Source organism: Coenobita brevimanus, chromosome 53 (assembly GCF_032717465.1).
Source record: "Coenobita brevimanus isolate Jiangsu-jjx chromosome 53, ASM3271746v2, whole genome shotgun sequence".
Classification (NCBI taxonomy): Eukaryota; Metazoa; Arthropoda; class Malacostraca; order Decapoda; family Coenobitidae; genus Coenobita; species Coenobita brevimanus.
The window spans coordinates 38,184,801-38,195,453 of NC_137006.1; positions in this window are offsets into that span (position 1 = coordinate 38,184,801).

Genomic DNA, 10,653 nt, shown 5'->3' on the forward strand with positions numbered 1-10,653 from the left:
CTTTGGTTCACATATGCCCGGGTGGTGTGAGACTTGTCTGTGGATGGCACAGCCTCCAAACACCAAAAACTGAAAGGGAGATAGACTAAAATGAGCCTTTTTTAGTGTCAAAAACTTAGTTTTTTGCTATATATATATTTTTTTATTTATCAATGCCCCTGTAACTGAATGGCAAGTGATACTTAGTAGTGAGGTAAAGGTTCTGGGCAGAATCCAAGGCAGTAACAGGGGACATAGACCAAAAAATGGCATCGGGAGAGGAGGAGGGGGGTGACTTATGGGGAGTCCTTTTATTTTATTTTTTCTTATAACATGGTTCACCCAGCAAATGAGTAGTGATATGCATATATTATTCTTATTATAAATTATTATCATTACTATTATTATTATTATTATTATAATTATCATCATCATTATTATTATTATATTATAAATTATTATTATTATTATTACATTAGTAAGGAGTCCAGGCATATTCCAAGGTCATTTTAACTTGCATGGACAATAAGGCAGTCAGTATTGGCTGCCTGGTAGTAACGTACAGAGCACACAGGTTGTCTGCACAAACGACATATGTGCCGTGTCTTCCTGCCTGATCCTGAAGGATAATCTGGACACCTCAACAAGCCCCTTTTATTCTTTAATGCCACTGGTTCCGCACTGTTTGTAGCAGTGTCAGTGAAAGAAGGTTGTAAAATTCAACCACATTGGGCTTGCTAGTATGTCTTGGCGTGGCTGTGTCTGCAGTTTTAAGAGAACCAGGGCATTCCTCTTTTTAACAGGCGTGTCAGGGACGAAGGACACTTTAATTTCATTGGTGAAAATGAAAGTAATGAAGCCTGGCAGCCGATTTGGTGTCTGTCACCGCCTCTGGTACATCCTTTCAGTTGCCTTTCACCATCCCCATGAGGGTCATGCCACAATTCTCCAGAAGGTTAGGGTAATTTGGGCAATGAGGCGAATTATTTCAGGTTCATAATCTTTGTCCAGATCATTGTCATACACCGTTATGAATGTTATGTTATGAATGCTATGAGGGTATGCGATAGGATATTGGTAGTGAAAATTATGTTCGATTGAAAGATAACTGCAATTATATCGACATATGCTCCACAGGCAGGATTGGATGAAGTAGAGATAGATTTTGGGATTATTTAATACGTGTAGTAGGTGGTATGCGGGATGATGAGATAGTGGTTTTGGCGGGGAGACTTAAATGGTCATGTAGGTGAAGCAGCACAAGGTTTTGAAGGAGTACATGGGGGATGTGCATATGGTATAATGAATGCGGAAGGGGAAAGGATACTCGAGTTTAGGGAGGCAACGGACATGATTGTGTGTAAAACATATTTTAGGAAAAGAGAGAGTAGATTAATTACGTATGAGACTGGGTTAAATACCAGTCGAATAGGTTATTTTCTGGTTAAGAGGGCTAATAGGAGGTTAGCGAGGGATATTAAAGTTATAGGAAGCAAGGAGTGTGTGCAACAGCACAAACTATTGATTTGTGATATGGTGCTTAAAGTACGAGCGATGAAAAAGAGGACTTTTGTACCTAAGAGGAAAATAAAAAGAAGCTGGAAAACCAAGTAGTAAGGGATGCCTTCTACAGAGATATGAGAGTGGTGGCTGAACAGGGAGCCGTTGACAGAAGCGTTAATGAACAGTACAGAGCCCTCAAGAACAATCTCCTGAGAGTTACTGATTTAATATGTGGTTGGACAAGAGGACCACCAAGACCTACAGTAACTTGGTGGTGGGATGAGGGTGTAGAATTGATTGATTGCAAATAATTAAAATCTGGCGGCGAAACTGCCAGGGTCATATGCCGCCGGACAACAAAGTAAAACGCACAACAAAATGAAAAGTGCATATTCAATTTAAAGTTAATATCTGGTAGTAGGAACAAAAAACTGAAAAACAAAAAAAGAATTGTGTATAAAATATCAAATACTTATAAAAGTGGAAGGAGGCCCGCCTCCTGAAGAAAACTAAAAACATCACTAAAATCGCTAGAGGCTTTGCCAAGCATCGAGGACAAACAGTAGGCACCATCTGCCTCCTTATGCCTATGGAGGAATCTCTGACGTAGGTCCCCCAAACTCGGACACTCGACCAGCAAGTGACGGACAGTAAGGGGAACAAGACAGTCATCACAGTACGGTTGAGATTCACCATTCATCAGGAACCCATGTGTAAGCTGCGAATGCCCAATGCAAAGCCTAGCAAGAGCCACCTCCAATCGCCGAGACATAGAAGGAAGAGCCTTTGGCACAACCACTCTCTTAAAGATTTCTTTTAGTTTATTGTGAGAAACAACATCCCAGTGTCTCTGCCAACACGTACGAATTGCGTACCGCAAGTAAGGTGTTACATCTGAAGCAGGAAGTGGGTAGTCGGTTGGGGGCTGTTGAGAAGATGCAGCTTTAGCTAAAGTATCTGCCCTCTCATTGCCCACCACACCAACATGTGCAGGTACCCAACAGAAGTCTACATGGTGGCCACGACGGCCAAGAAGAAAAAGCCACTCTAAAATTGATAAAACCAATGGATGGGATACATTAAAAGACTCCAGTGCAGACAAAGCACTACGCGAGTCACTAAAAATCACAAAAACGGATTGGGAGAGAGTAAAAATAATTTTAACAGCATATAAAATTGCAGTCAGTTCTGCCGTATACACTGAAGTAATGCCAGGAAGGCTACCACCCCTACTAAAGGAAGGGAAAACAACACCAAATCCTACTCCAGTATCAGTCTTAGACCCGTCGGTATAGACAGGGACAGAACCCTCATGAATGGAGGCATGTTCTAAAAAGAGGGAGAGGGACACATGAGAGGGAAGTGAGCCCTTTTTTTCAACAACGGACCTACAGAATGTCACACGAGGGAGCAGCCAACAACCCACCCTTGAGATCCGATGAGGACAAATTGCCAGTCTTGGGACAGAGAGGGCTAACATAACAGACCGGACCCTGTAACCAAATGGCTTTGGGAAATTCGGACGGGTGTCAAAAACAGAAGATCGGGTATCCTGGGAGACGATGGCACAAGAAACTGAGTCTGGAATGCGGTGAAGACGATACCAACACCTCATCATTAGCAACTGGCGTCGCAAATCCAAGGGGAGTACACCAGCATCCACCAATAAGCTTGGAATCGGGGATGATCTGAATGCCCCGGTTGCCAGACGCACACCAGCATGATGTACAGAATTTAACAACCAGAGACGTGCATCTGTTGCAGAGGAGTAGACCTCACACCCATATTCAAGTTTGGGAAGAATAAGAGACCTATGCAAGAGGAGGAGGGTCTGATGGTCAGCACCCCAAGAGGTATGAGCTAAGACCCTCAAAAGACTCAAAGCTTTAAGACAAGCCACCTTAACAGAACGAATATGAGGAACCCAGGTTAGTCGTCTATCAAACAAAAGACCCAGAAACCGCGTCTCTTCCACACAAGATATTCTCCTACCATAGAGATACAAGTCAGGGTCAGGGTGAACCCCTCGAAGGCGACAAAAATGCATAGCCACTGTCTTTGTTGAAGAAAAATGGAAACCGTGAGTTTCTGCCCAGTCAGAAATTCGATTTAGAGCCAGCTGCAACTTCCTCTATATCAGAGACATTCTAGACGAGGTAAAGGAAATCGAGAGGTCATCGACATATAGTGATCCTCGTACACCGTCAGGAAGTACACTAATGACACTGTTAATGGCTACAGCAAACAGAGTAACACTAAGGATACTCCCCTGTGGTACTCCATCTTCTAGAGCTCGGGTAGTAGAAAGCACTCCTCCCACTCGCACCCTTAAAATTCGGTTAGATAAAAACTGTTGAATAAAAATAGGCAAGCGTCCACGAAGACCAAACTCGTGAAGAGAGAGTAAAATACCATGACGCCAGGCAGTGTCATATGCCTTCGCCAGATCAAAGAAGACCGTGACCTGGTGTTGGTTAGTGGAGAAAGCCTCAGTGACAGAAGATTCCAAGGACAGTAGTGCATCAGAGGTAGATCGCATTTTTCGAAAACCATACTGAGCAGAGGATAAGAAGTCACCTCTATCTAAAAACCACACAAGCCTAACACTGACCATCTTTTCCAAAACTTTACATATACAAGACGTCAAAGAAATAGGCCGATAATTCGTCGCCTGTAAGTGGTCCTTACCTGGTTTGGGGATGGGGATAACTACAGCAACACCCCAACAAGTCGGAAACTCCCCAGAACACCGGATCTTATTAAACAGTGAAAGCAAAAACAACAGGGACTCATCAGACAGGTGGCGTAAAAAGGCATAAGGAATATCATCATAACCAGGAGAGGAATCATGGCACTGCGACAAAGCCGCCTGGAGTTCAGAAATTGAAAATGGAACATTGTAAGGCTCTCCTCCAGAAGATGCAAAACTAAGACCACGAGACTCTAGGCGCCGACGGTGGCAAGCCGAAGGCGTATCTGCATCCTTCTTTGACACACTGGCAAAATGATCAGCAAGCAACTCTGCAACAGCAAATGGATCAGCCACGGTTCCACCTGCTGCAGATAAAACAGGAGGGGAGGGAACAGTAAATTTTCCTGAAATTTTCCTTACCCGGTTCCACACCCGGGTGATGGAAGTCCTCGAATTGATGGAGGAAACATAATTCTTCCAGGATGAACGCCTGGCCTCCTTTAAAACCCGCCTCATATGAGCTCGTGCCTTCTGATACGCCACCAAATACTGAGGATCCCTACGGTGACGACGAAGTCAAGAGAAGGCGACTCGTTTGGCTCTCACATGAACTGCACTCAGAGTTCCACCAAGGAACCGGACGTTTAGGAAATTGACCCTTCGTTTTTGGAATAGATAACAGGGCTGCTGAGTGCAACACGGTATTGAAATATGACACAGCCTCATTAAGACAGCCAAACTCGTTGACAGAAAGGGAAATGGAACTTAATTCCCTGAAACTTGGCCAGTCAGCCTTATGCAGAAGCCAGCGAGGAAGACGTGACTGAGGTCCACCAGCACTAGTAGTTAAAAGTAATGGAAAATGGTCGCTGCTGTACAGGTCTGGCAACACATCCCAGGTAAAATCTAAAACAGCATCAGCAGAGCATAAGGACAAATCAATGGCAGTAAAAGTTCCAGTCTGACTATGGAAATATGTCATTTTGTTAGTATTGAAAATGCCTAACTCCTCATCTTCCACTAAAGAGGCCAGCATAACACCCCGAGGGTTGGCCTCACTATTTCCCCATAGAGGATGGTGACCATTCATATCTCCTAGTAACAGAAAGGGAGAAGGAAGGTCATGAATAAGGCGTTCCAGATCCGCCATTTCAACAGTAGCACTAGGAGGAAGATAAAGACTGCAAACTGTATACTGTCGACGTAAAAACATCCGGACAACAACAGCCTGCAGGGGAGTGGAGATTTCCAGATGACTGTATGGAATATCCTTGCGAAGGAAGATAGCAGCACCTCCATGATGACCTTGACCTGGCACAGGATCAGAATAAAAGGCATGGTAGCCAGAAGGACCAGAAGGAACAGTATCACCCACCATGGTCTCCTGGATGCACATGCACAGAGGAGTAGATTGAGAAACAAGATGACACAGTTCCTCATAGTTTGCACGTAAACCCCGACAATTCCACTGGATGATAGAACCCATAATGGAGGAATGATGATTAAGTGCGGGACTGTACATCTGACGAGCGAGCGGGTTTGGATTGATGCTTATGAAGACCCTTCATAGGAGCTTGCCTAGCACCAGAAACCCGCACCCTCTGTCTAACATCTGAAGACAGACGTGAGGATGGGGAAGTAAGTTTTACAACACTCCTTCTTGGAGTGGGCATACCAGTTTGTTTGGTAAGTGGCTTGGGGGCTGTCTTTGGAGGCGTAGGACGGCCAGTGCCCCCACCAGAAGCCCCAGAAGTGGAAGTAGAGCCCACAGGTCTAGAGTCATTTGAGGCCGTCCTATGCTTCAGATCTGAAGCACCAACAAGTGGTGCAACATCCCCAGGTGGGGACTGGACCAGAGCTGAACCATCAGCTTCAGCAGTCTCCTGGCTAGATCCCTCAGCCTGCTGGACAGAGGGAACAAGAGAGGTGTCAACGGAAGGGTCAACAACAGAGACTTTAGGTGGCCGGTCTTCATGTTCCGAGGACTCTGATGAACTACAGTGACGTTTACCAGGTACAGATGGAGCCTCGGGCATACTGGCTTCAACGGGAGAAGAGGTCCGGTCAATATTGTCATCTGCCACCACCACAGAAGTGTGCAAGGCGTCAGCCGCCGAAGTGGGGGCAGAAACAGTCGGAGTAGCGGTCAGGCAAGCATCATTCTCACCAACAGTAGTAACCATGGGGACAGCATTCTGTATATCATGAGTTGAAGGAGTGGGTACTGGAATTCGTCGAGGCTGCCTCTGAAATACAGGGCGGCGCACAGACACTCCAGTAAGGACAGCAGCATAAGTAATTCCGGGCTGGAAAAAACGAGTCTGGGCTATCTTCTTAGCTTCAAGAAACGAAACCCTCTCAGTCGTTCGGATAGACAAAATCTCCTTTTCTAGACAGTAGCGTGGGCAGTTTTTAGAATTTACAGCATGCGGACCCCCACAGTGATAGCATTTAAGGGGGCCTGGACAGTCATTGGTATGACTTTGTCTGCCACAAGAGACACATATGGCAGGAAGGCAAGCCTGTGCATGACGGCAAAAGCGGCTAACATGGCCATAACCTTGACAGTGGAAACAACGCTTTGGGGTTGGCACATACGGCTTCACTGGAAGAGATAGCCAAGCAAGTTTCACTGATGCAGGCAAAGTTAATCTATTAAAGGTCAGGAACAAGGTCGGAGTAGGGGTCAGGACACCATCTATTTTCTTCTGTAGACGCTCAACTTTGACAACACCTGATGACTGCAATTCCTCCAACAACCGTCCCTCTGAATATCGGAGTAGGTCACGAGAAAATATGACGCCCTTACAACTGTTGAAAGAAGCATGTGGTACACAGCAAATACCAGAACCTGAGACAGACTTCAGAGCCATGAGACTGGAGCTCTCTTCTGGGGAGGACACCTCAACCAGAATGCTTCCGTCTCCCTGTGTCGAGATCTTCGGTTCCCTCCCACATGTAGAAACTATGGCCCGGTGCAGGTCAAAAATATCAATGTCCATCACTGACGTCCCCTCAGAGGATTTCAATACCAGATATTTGGTGTAAATTACAGGCTCTGACTCATCAAGACAATGCCTCATAGCCCCACCAACCCGACATGACCGCCTCCCAGTCCCATCTGATCGCCGGGGTAGAGGAGGATAAACGTCACAGGTCTGGAAAGGCTCCAGAGTGGCAATAAGTGAGGATTCCGAAGAATGGCCAGGGACAGATGCCGTGTCGTCAACAAGAGGTTTGTCTTTATGCTCCATGTAGTACTAAAAAAAAATTCATTCCCCCACCCCCCCACCCACCATGGAGCCCAACAGGGGGAGGCCATATGTCAGGGACAGAACCACTGACGACCCCAGGGGTAGCAGAGGACCACTGGGGGACCCGGACAAGGGTGACTCCAGGACAATAGGAGCCACCAGGCCCCCCAGTGCCCACTTGACCCTAGCCAACGCATGACCAGCCGCTTGACCTGGTCGGGCCCAACCAGGCCGCCCGTCTAGCCAGAATAAGGGACCAAAGAGGTGTATTGCTAGCTGCAGGACGCACCGTGCAGCATCACTCAACCTCCAGGACTCCCGTCTCCCAGCATTACGGGATGCCACGCACGGCAAACACGTGGGGAGGCAACAGTCCTGCCCTAGATGGCAAGTGGGCAGGGACTAGCATCACCAGCAGGCCTCCTCCACCAGTGATGTAGGGGGTGCTTGGTCCACGACACTGACAAATGCCGAACCCTACAAAGGTAGGCATGCCTCCAAAGTAGGTGGCATTGCCAGCCACACTTCAAGCCCCGCCACCACGTCAAGGTGACCCCCCTCAGCGGGGTGAGGGTGTAGAAGCTACAGTTAAGGAGAAAAGAAGGCTTTTAAGGGAATGGAAGAAGGGTGGTGGCAAGGAGGAAAACTTGGCTGCCAAGAGTAGAGCTTTCCTAGTGCCATATTACTTCGCACCTGTTTCAGATTTTTTTCCTTTTTTGATGTTTTCTTTGATCAGATACATGTTTTTCTTTTTTCTTCTTCTTGCCTCTTGTTGATAAGCTTTTTATAATCCATTTGTTATATTTCATCTTTCTTTGTTTTTACTTTCATTTCATTTCTTTTATTTTTCATAAGTTCCAGTGTCTTTTCTGAATACTTCTTGGCTTTGGTTCTATTTGGTTTTCCTACTACCTCCACTGATTCTCGTAGCACTTTTGTTAGTCTGTCATTCAGGTCATCAGTGTCACGTTCAGCATTACTTAGACACTGAAATCTACTCTATATTTCCAGCTGAAAGGCTGCTTTGTTTTCGTTACTTTTATTGGACATATCTTTTTATCTTTAATCATCTTTTTTCTTTCACTTCTGAAATTGAATCTGGCTGTGCAACCCACCATTCTATGGTCACTTCCCATATTTACTTTGTAACTGTGACATTTGAGATAGTGTTGTTCTTATCTGCTACAATGAAGTCGATTTCATTCTTTGTTTCTCCATTTGGGCTTCTCAGTGTACACTTTCTTCCTGTTCTTTTGTGAAAGAACGTGTTCATTATTCTCCTGTTATACATTTCAGCAAAATTTACCAGCATTTCTCCTCTTTAATTCCTTTCTCCCACTCCAAACTTTCCCGTATATGCTTTTCCATTTTTGATTTCCCAACTTTTGCATTGAAATCTCCCATGAGTATAGTACATGTGGTCTTTTCTTCTTCCATAATCTGGGAGATGTCATTATAGAATGTTTCTGTTTCTTCATATGAGCTTTGAGAAGTTGGTGCACATGTAATGACGGAAAAGTTTAGACACCGGTGTAATGATGAGAATTGGTCACCAGTGTAACAATCAGAATTTTAGAGATTATGGGAAATGGGGTAGCGTAATGTTATTTGAGAGTGCGTAAGCAAATAAATATTAGTACCCTTTGCAGGCCACTCAGTCTCGTCTGTACCACTCGTTAGAGGACAGCAAAATTTAAACTCAAAATAACCTAATATTTACTAAGTATTTTGAACTGAAACACAGATTACTCTTCGAACTGTGAATGTAACAAAACAAACAAAATATATTCTGAATCTATATCTCCAGAAATATGAATTTTTACACACTAAATTAATGTTCAAAGAATACTGTTACACATGGATATATTAATCCTGTGGTCGCGGACAGAGTCTTCGGGATGAAATCTAAAAATTACCACCAATATTCTCTTAAGACTAAATATGTATACTAACTCAAGAATATATACAAACTGGATATAGTAATCAAATGGACCAGCCAATATACTCTTTGATTACATGAATTAGGAAAGAAGGGGGTGATTTAGTGTGAGGTAGAGGTTAGGCAGTGGCTAGAATGCTCAATCCGTGAATGATAGGGAGAGGAACAGGAATCTCATTATTCAGTACAAATGGGATCAGTGGAATTATCACCAATTTAACTCACGGACGTATATGAGGACTTTCATTACACGAGGGGGAAAGGGGGGGATGAGAGTTCTGCACTAACCTGTGAACGATAGGGAGAGGAACAGCCATCTGATGGTTTGGCGCTGTTCCCTGCCTTTTATACTCGATCATCACAGTATCAGGAATCAGCTAAAACTTTAACTGATTATCTTGTAATATTATTGTCTCTTCTAAGATCTCCAAAGAATATGAAAAATACTTTTGTACTCAACATATGTAGAAAAATGACTTACGATGTTTAAAATTTTTGTAAAAGGCATACAAGAACTTTAATCATAACAAAGCCAAAACAAATAGTAATCCAAACAATTTATTTCCATGGAGGTCTATGTGCTTATGTGACTGAGAACATGACGCCAGTAGCATAATTCCGCACTTCACAAAGTGCTATCATCAACAATCACATCTCAGACAGCTCTCAATCTACGACTACATAGTTCAAAAGGGGAACACTATTAACACTGGCATGTAAATCTCTAGATCAGAGTGTGAAAGAAGACATTCGCGATTGTTAATCTCTGCTAAAACTTCTGCGGTTATACGACTTTGTTGAAAACGGCTGGTTCATATGTATAAAGTTAATCATATTTGTACTAGTGCTCAACATAGTACTACCAATATCAGAATCATGCTCACATTATGAATATCAGCTATGACTAAAATTCAATATAGGACTTAACAGCTAAAAATGAATTGTACAAACTATATTTACAACAATACCTAAGCTTAAGATTACATTTACAATACTAGCTTATACTAACTCATACTGTACTTAAAATTATGGCACTACACGGGTCCTTCCTCTGGAAAAAAAATTTTAACATCGGAAGTCAATATTCAATTCATTCATCTACATTTCTTAGGGACGTGTGTGCAGACGGGACAGACTTACCAAATTTTAACTGTGAACATCTCCATGAACTTATCTACGCTTCCAGCTCTCCACCTAGTAACTGACAAGCGCCTGTCAGGTCCTGAAGTCACTGTTTCACCCTAGACCATGTTGACTGTAACTTGAGGGGGTTCCTAGGATTTCCC